The sequence below is a fragment of the Macadamia integrifolia genome, chromosome 5 (genome assembly GCF_013358625.1).
Source record: "Macadamia integrifolia cultivar HAES 741 chromosome 5, SCU_Mint_v3, whole genome shotgun sequence".
In the NCBI taxonomy this organism is placed as follows: Eukaryota; Viridiplantae; Streptophyta; class Magnoliopsida; order Proteales; family Proteaceae; genus Macadamia; species Macadamia integrifolia.
The window spans coordinates 35,953,056-35,962,365 of NC_056561.1; the positions used below are offsets into that span (position 1 = coordinate 35,953,056).

The window sequence follows — 9,310 nt, forward strand, 5'->3', positions numbered from 1 at the left end:
CAGTTATTTATTTATTTAATTTTAATTACGTGGCTTGTGTCTTTAAATTCTTAGATGACGAATGGTTAAGACGTTATTTTATATACATATGTTTAGGACGGTAGTTAGAATTAGATCACAACCATTAATAGGTTCACTTTCGCATTGTTAAAAGAAAAAAATAGTGACTGCTCTCCATAAGTTCGACCCGTAGCTACAATGATCCGTACGCTTGCGGTTACATTTAAAATCTCAAACAAGTTTTTGGCGCCATTGCCGGGGAGACAGTTCCATGTTATTTTTCGCTTTCTTTTGGTAAATCGGAATGATTTGTTTGCTTTGTTTTGTTTTTCCTTTTCTTTTATTGAATTCCTGAAAATAACAACTTGCAATAATAGTTGTATTGGTGGAGGTCACCATGCCTCACAGTATGATAAAGACATGTTTCGCCTTGTAGCAGTACCTCAAGAATTGACCTGAGCAACCCCAGATCCTTGTCGGTAAGCTCCCAAAAAATCAAAAAAATCATAAAAAAAGTTTTTCCATCCATTATTTTGTGCTTATCTTACTCTAGTTGTGGGTAGTTTTCTGTTGCATGAGTGTTAGATGGGTACGTAATACTAAGAATCGGTTAGAAAGAAGAGATCCAACAAGTAGTGACCCTATACATTTGCTCTCTTTAAAACCCTTCAATATGGGAGACCAACAGTAAAACCCTTCACCTAAATCTCTGAAAGATAGGTTCCACCCTACTAGAACAGCCCAACCTTCCTGCATAGTTCTACCACAAGCCCAGGGCAATAATTTTGAACCCAAATCTCAATACATCACTATGTTGCCCCACTTCCATGGGTTGAACTCTGAGGATGCATACCTATTTCTAAGGGAATTTGAAGAGGTGTGTGTTCTAATTAAGATCCAACGGCATTCTGATGATTCTGTTAAGCTTAGATTTATCACTTTTGCATTGAAAGACCAAGTTAAGAAGTGGTTGTATGGGTTACATACAAATTCCATAACCTCATGGGAACAGTTCACAGTTATCTTCCTTAAGAATTTTTTTCCAACTCACAAGACTAATAAGCTTAGAAGTGATATCCTTCAGTTTAGGCAACAGCCTAGTGAGTCATTTTTCCAAACTTATGGAGAGATTCAAGGATCTACTCCAAGAATGCCCTCACCATGGCCTAGACCTATGACATTTATGTCAAATAATTTATGAGGGTATTGATTACCCAACTAAATAAATGATAGAGTCTATGTGCCTTGAGGGATTCACATCCTTTACAGATGAAGGAAAGGTATGAGAATTCTTATTTGACTTAGCTGACAAAACCCGTGAGTGGAAATCAACCCAAGAGAGTGAAAGAACCATAGGAGGAAAAAGATATTTTGTGGATGGGATAGTAGCCAAGGAAGCCCATTTGGATAGCCTAATCAAGAGAATTGAGGCTATTGCTTCTAGAGAGCCATCATCAGTCAATTTGGTTAAGATTTGTGCTTGGTGCCAGTCCCCTAGACATCTCATAGAAGAATGCCCCAACACCTCTGGGGGCACTTCTAATGATAGTATTAATGCCTTATACCAGTATAATCCATATAGTAACACCTACAATCCAAGATGGAGAAATCACCCAAATTTCTCTTGGAATCAGGGCAACTAGCAGGGCCTTCCAATTTCCATAATCAATGTCAACTTGGACTCTAAAGGCCTCCCTTTGCACAATAATATTCTTTCCAAAATACTTTTCCTAGGTCAAATATAGGACCTCAGGCTAATTTTCCTAGGACCCCTCTCCTATCATCTTATCAGCAACCCCCTGGGTTTACCAATACTGGAGAGGCAAGTAGAATAAGTGACTTGAAAAAAAATATGGCCCTCCTCATGACAAGCCATTAAAATCTTACGAGAGAACTCACTCAAGTTGTCTCAATTATGCGTGAGAGGGAGAAAAGAACTTTACCCAGTCAACCAGAGCCTAACCCTAGGCATCATTAGCCTGTTAGTTCACAAACATCAACTAATGCACCACTGAATATAGTACAAGGTCAGACCCAACAAAGGCCCTCTAACCAATACAATATTGTTTATGCCCTTAGGAGTGATAGAGAGTACCAACAGAGCGTTCCTAAATCTTCCTCATCTATTACTCCTATTAACTCTCCTTCAGTTGAGGACACAAATATGCCTCTTGTTTCAGGTTCGTCTGATGAACCTAAAGATTTTTCTGAAACTAAAGATGATTTGGTTGAGGAAACCAAAAATGATTCTTCTGAATAGGGGCAAATCCCTAACAGTTCTTATATTCATCATGTCCCATTTCCTAATCACTTGGTAAACTAAAGGAAGACTGCTTCTATGGATAAAATTTTAGAAGTCTTCAAAAATGTAGAAGTGAACATCCCACTTTTGGAGGCCATATCCCAGATCCCCGCCTATGCAAAGGTACTGAAAAATTTGTGTACTCACAAACGTATCACTAGTGTGCCCAAAAAGGGGTTCTTGGAAGGTAACATTAGTTCTATAATTACTCAGCCTATAGCAGCCAAGTATAAGGATCCAGAGAGCCTTACCATATCTTTTGTCATAGGCAACACCTACATTGAGCATGTCTTACTTGACCTTGGCGCAAGTGTGAATCTTTTACCTTACCATGTGTATAAGCAACTTAAATTGGGATAATTGAAAGCCACTGGAACTACTCTTCAGTTGGCAGATAGGTCTGTTAAAATTCCTAAAGGGATGGTTGAGGACGTCTTACTAAAGGTGGGAAAATTTATTTTCCCTGTTGATTTCATTGTGTTAGATACCAAGCCCTTCTCAACCAAGGATGAGTCTTAGATTAAGCTAATTAAATAAGTCTAAACCTAAGATTAGTTAGCAACTTATGAAACCCTAAATTGAACTAACTCGATTAATTGAACCTAACCTAGATGGATGATCAATGAATTTATGAAATCCTAAATTGAATTAATTAAAAATGATTAATCCTAATCCCTAGTAATTTGTGAAATAAATTATTGCAATCCTACTTAATCTAATTGGTAAAATATTTATAAATTAAATGAGACCTAATTAATTTATAAAAGTGAAACGGATTAATTACATTAAATGAATGCATTTTTCCTAATCTACCTAATCTAGTGTAGGAGGATTAAACTAAACCTATGATTTAATTAAACTAATTATGAAACCTAATTGTACTAATTATATTTACCTTAAGCTAACCTAAGATGAGTTAAACATTTTTCAAAACCCTAGTTAAGCTAATGAGAAGAGAATCTTTTAACTAAATAAATGCAATGCTAATTATCTTCTAAATTAAATATGTCTAATGATTATTTCATGCTATACCTACAGTACATTAGAGTCTAAACGTTATATTAATTGAACCCATTAAATAATTAAAATAACTAATTACGATAAAGAAAAACACTAGTAAAAAATGATATATGAACTTAAGCAATTAAACTAATCAAAGAAGCTAAATGAAATGATTAAAGGAAGCTAAACAAGCTAAAGGAAGGGAAAGCTAGATGAATTGGAATACAAGTATACTAATTGCACTATTTTAAACAAGATCTGATTTTTTATTGCATTTAAAGAAAGAGGATGAAATGATTAAATTAAAGGAAGGGAAAGCTAGATGAATTATAACAGAAACTCATTTCCCAAACACATCCTAATGCTACGGGCCGGTTTGAGGGGCCAGCCACGCCCTTGTTAACATACGCCCTAGACTACGTCCCATACGTTATTAAGAGGGAAATAAAATAAAAATCAAACCAAAAATCGATAAATAAAAATAAAGAACAAAAGGAGGGGAAGATTCCACATAGAAAACATAAATACAAATATGGATTATTTAATCAGCAAATTAAAGAAATAAAATAAAATAGGAAAAAGAAAAGAAGACCATGGGCTGGAGATGGATTTTGGCAAAAGGGGAGGAGATGAGATTCAGGGGGGGCTGTTTGGGAATCCACGTATAGTGCTTGGGATTTTGCGTCAACTAAAAGCAAGGCAAAGGTACTTGCACCCATGGGTCTGGCGATCGTTTTGTTCAGTGTGAAAGAGAACGATGCAGCACTGATCTTCATGGCCTATGAGGCCACAGTAAGCACAAAAGAGGGGAAGACGTTCGTACTGGACTTCAATGGGGCAGTCATCACCATTCCTTTGTTTGATGTTGATGGAGGATTTCAGCAGTTTGGTAATGTTAACCCTGGTATGAGCTCTGAAGTATTGAATGTGTTCCCCTAATCTGACTCCATTGATATGCATGACTTTGGAACAGGGATAGACCTTCACAGCTAGGCATACAGCTAGTTGAATATCTTGGAGTTCTATTGGAAGGCCATGTAACTGAATCAAGAAGTCGGCTGAGTCGAAGTCCCAATCCTTTGAGTCCCTTCAATGGTCCGGAATAATAAGGTTTTCAGCAACAGACTAAGGGCCTTCGTTCAAGACATTGAAAATGTCTAATGGGTGATGGAAACGAAAGGCAAAGGTGTCTTTGAATAGATTGGTAATGGTGACTGGGTGTTGGGGTGTTGGGTTGCTGCCGGTTAGGTGTTGCAGCAGCAGGGAAGGAAAAGAGAAAGAAAAAGAAGAAGAAGAAGAAGAAGAAGAAGAAGAAGAAGAAGAAGAAGAAGAAGAAGAAGAGAGGAGGGTTAGGTGTGGCTGCAGGAGAAAAAGAAAAGAAGAGAAGAAGAAGAAGAAAAGAAGAAAGAGGTGGGTTCGGTTGCTGCTGTAGGAGAAAAAGAAAATAAGAGAAGAAGAAGAAGAAAAGAAGAAAGAGGGGGGTTCGGTAGCTGCCAGTTACAGCAGCAGGGAAGGAAAAGAGAAAGAAAAAGAAGAAGAAGAAGAAGAAGAGAGAAGGGTTAGGTGCGGCTGCGGTTCGGTTGCTACCGGTTAGGGGTTGCAGCAGCAAGGAAGGAAAAGAGAAGAAGAGAAGAAAAAGAAGAAGAGAGGAGGGTTAGGTGCGGCTGCGGTTCAGTTACTGCCGGTTAGGGGTTGTAGCAGCAGGGAAGGAAAAGAGAAGAAGAGAAGAAGAAGAAGAAAAAGAGAAGGAGGTGCAGGTTCGGCTGGAGAAGAAAAAGAAAAGAAGAGAAGAAGAAGAAGAAAGAGAAGAAAGGTGCGGCTGATTTGTTTAGAGAAGAAAAAGAATAGTAAAGATGGGAATTAGGTTAGGGCTGAGATCCTAATCTAAGGGTCTAGATTAAAAGAACAAAAAACGATTTAAAGAAAACAAAACTAAACCAAATTAATCTACTGTTAAATAAAAAAAACCAATTAAACCTAATTAATCTAAAAGAATGAATTAAACCTAAATACCTTTAATTGGACCGGAATAAATCAATTCACATCTAATAAACCGTCTTGAACCAAACTAAAACTAATTAAACATGATTAATCTGAATAAATTAATTATTAATAAATTAGAAACTAATATATTAATTAAACTAATTCTAAATCGCTATTGGGAGGATAAATAAATACATACCTTAAATCGACTTTAATCAAGAAACAAGGGGAGATAACCCTTGTGCTTCAAGGCCAAAACCGAACCGAACCGAATCGGACTAAGTCTCCCAGCTCAAGGAAGGATTACACATTCAAAAATTTTTACTTGGAGGAATTATTTATTTAGAGAGAGGGAATTAGCAAAAACCTTCATGGGGCCATATGCCTTCTCTCAAATTTTTCTCAAATTTTCTCCTCCCCTTTTGGAAGAGAGGAAGGGTTATTCTTATAGCCTTGGGACTTGGGACAATTCTCTCATATTTTCGATGTGGGACTAAAAAATTAGAGAGAATTGTCCAAAAAGGCTTGCTTTTGGACAAAGGGGTTTGGGCACCATGTGGCACTCTTTGGTTGCTCAGAATGGAATCTGATACCGAACTTTGGAGTCAAATTTCTGGGGTCATATCTTTCAAACCGTTTGTCGGAATTCGACGTGTAATATGTCATTAGAAAGCTCAGTCCGAGCACTATCCAATGATGTGAGACACGATTGTAGTCTCGACCAAGAACCTTTATGAAAATATGCATAAAGTAGAGACTCGGATCATATAATGAAAGAGAGAATCGGGCGTCGATTCGCATAGTTCTCGCATCAAAGTGTAGTGTTTGACTTGAGGGGACAAACAACAATAATCCACAACATCAATTCTAATTTTTTGAAAACATTTTCTCTTGAAATTTTATAGGAAAAAATGGTCATTTTCTACTCTAAGTTTGAAAATTCTCTAAGTCTAAAATATCCAACATGTAATCTTTCATATTGTCATCATTGCCGGGGGGTGACAAAATTCGGTGTCTACAGCGGGCTTCTACAGAAGGTTTATTAAGAACTTTAGTCAGCTAGCCCGACCTCTCACTTCATTACTTGCCAAAGATCAAACTTTTGAGTTTTCTAAAGAGTGCTTAAAATCCTTCAAACAACTTAAGAAGGAGTTAACCAATACACCCATTGTTCAACCACCTGTTTGGACTGAACCTTTTGAACTGATGTATAATGCTTCGGATTTTACCATAGGAGCGGTTTTGGGTCAAATGATTAATAAGTTGCCCATTATCATTTATTATTCTAGTAGGATCTTAAATAATGCACAACTCAATTATACAACCACTGAAAAAGAATTTTTAGCGGTTGTGTTTGCGTTAGAAAAGTTTCGGTCTTACTTAGTTGGTTCACATGTGGTGGTGTATACTGATCATTCTGCTCTCAAATACTTAGTTCAAAAGAAAGATGCCAAAGCTCATCTCATTAGGTGGGTTTTACTTTTGCAAGAGTTTGATTTAGAAATTAGGGATAAAAAAGGAGTTGAAAACCTGGTTGCAGACCATTTATCCCAGCTTCCCAATTCCTTGACTGTTGATTCTCCAGTCAACGAGAACTTTTCAGATTAATAGTTATTTACAGTGTCTAGTGAACCATGGTTTGCTGACATTGTCAACTTCTTAGTTTCAAATGTGACTCCGGATCACTGGTCCACCCAAGATAAGTATAGGTTTTATTCCCAAGTTAAGCACTTTTTCAGGGATGATCCTTATTTGTCTATGATATGTTCGGATCAGATTATCTGACGATGTGTTCCTGATCGTGAGAAACATTCTATTCTCTCTTTTTTTCATGATCATGCCTGTGGTGGACACTTTGGACCTAAGAAGACTGCCATAAAGGTTCTCCAATGCGGATTTATTAGCCCACTCTTTTTAGAGATGCTTTTGATTTTTGTAACGCTTGTCCTGCCTGCCAGTCTTTTGGCCGTATCAATAAGAGGAATATGATGCCCCTCAACCCTATTTTGGTAGTTGAGATCTTTGATGTATGGGGCATCGATATTATAGGACCATTCCCTAATTCCTTTGGGAATTTGTACATACTTTTGGCCATTGATAATATTTCTAAATGGATAGAGGCCATACCTTGTAAATCTAATGACCACAAAGTGGTGGTCCAGTTTCTCAAAGAGAACATTTTTTTCGCTTTGGTGCACCACGTGTAATAATTAGTGATAGGGGTACTCATTTTTATAATCGGTATTTTGAGACCTTAAAAAAAATTATGGGATCACCCATAAGTTATCTATCCCTTATCACCCCCAAACTAATGGCCAAGTGGAGGTGTCTAATAGGCAGATCAAGCAAATCTTGAAGAAAACTGTCAATCCCAACCGTAAGGATTGGTCCCTTAGGCTCATTGATGCCCTGTGGGCCCATCGGACTGCATTTAAGACTGACCTTGGTCAGTCTTCCTACCGTTTGGTGTATAGGAAAGCTTGTCACTTTTCAGTTGAGTTGGAGCATAAGGCCTTTTGGGTCATCAAGAAGTTCAACTTTTATTTGTCTGATGCAGGAATTCATCGTAGGCTCCAACAATCTGAGTTGGAGGAACTTAGGAATGATGCCTATGAAAGTTATAGGATTTACAAGGAAAAGACCAAAGATTTCCATAATAAGCACATTCTACGTAAATCTTTTACAATTGGTGATAAGGTCTTATTGTACAACTCTCGATTGTATCTTTTCCCTGATAAACTTAGATCCTGATGGGATGGACTGTTTATTGTCCATAATTTATATCCCCATGGGACTGTGGAGATTCTGAATCTGAGAACAAGGATAATTTTGAAGGTTAATGGTCAGTGTTTAAAACCGTTCCTTGAGTTTCCTACTACTGGTAGTGAAGAAGTTATGGATCTCCATGAACCTCTTTACACTGATGACTAACTTTTAATCAAGTATGACCCCCTTGCATTTTCTTCGTTTTTAATTCTTTCCATGCATTGAGGACATTGCATGACTTAAGTGTGGGGGAGGGAAACTAGTTTTTTTTTTTCCACTTTGTTTTGTTTTTTGTTCTTTTTATTTTTGAGCTTGTTAAGGATGAAGTCCTACTTTGGCTTTTGGCTAATGATTATACCATTCAGTTGCTTGATGTATGAAAATAAAAGTTTTGATTAAAGTACCCTATTGAAAAGAAAGAAACAAGCATGTGTCTTGAGATGGGACTTTCTTTTGAAAAATAAGAGACCCTTGTTTTATGGTGTTGGACCAGATCTAAGTATGTGGGTTCCTTATACTTTTGATTTGGAGTTGAGTCATTCTTTTTAATTTGGCATGAGTTGACAAATGCACAATTTTAAATGAAGTGTGAAATGCGTTATAAAGAAGAATAAGAGTTGATTCCCTTGGAACTAGGCAGGGCATTGTGCCTCAGGAAGCATGGTGTCTTGATCGAAATTCCTAGGGAAGAAACTTCTGAAAGAACTCTAGCATCACTGTCTTTGTGGGCATATGCAAAAAAGCGAAGCTACATAGTCACTTGGGTGTCTGGTGTTTGCTCCACCATGTCATTCAGGCCAAAAGTAGTGGAGTAGAATAGAGTTTATCAAGCGGAAAAAAAAAGGAGAAAAAAATGTGCAAATGTCATTAATGCTTAGCAATATGTTTTGGTAAAAAACACTCCAATGCCTTAGTCATTGGTTCCCTATTTATTCACAAGTGGTTTTTCCTTAAGATAAGGATGTTTTGGAAGAGACGAGGTGAGTTCCAAATTAAGAAATATGCTAGTGCCTGGAATTGATAAAGGGTAATAAAAGTTTAAGTGTGGGGGTCCCTTATAAGAGAAATTATCTTTGCTCCGGATTGGTATGGCCATTACCTTTAGCCAAGGTTAGAATTTGTTTATTCTAAATTTTGGGTGTATATTCACTACAAACACTCACGAGACGCAACTCATTCACTAGGGGTGACCTAGGGGTTTAAAGGCTTGTTGCACATGCTAAGTGCAACCGTGANCGGATCGGTATGAGCCTTACC

General features: G+C 37.3%; 1 non-coding gene across 1 annotated transcript; it reads right to left on the bottom strand.

The window, feature by feature from the left end:
* Positions 1-1,060: 1,060 nt before the first annotated feature.
* On the bottom strand, positions 1,061-1,168 carry LOC122080453. The gene has a single exon (XR_006140747.1). It is a non-coding gene; the product is annotated as a small nucleolar RNA R71 (small nucleolar RNA).
* Positions 1,169-9,310: the final 8,142 nt, after the last annotated feature.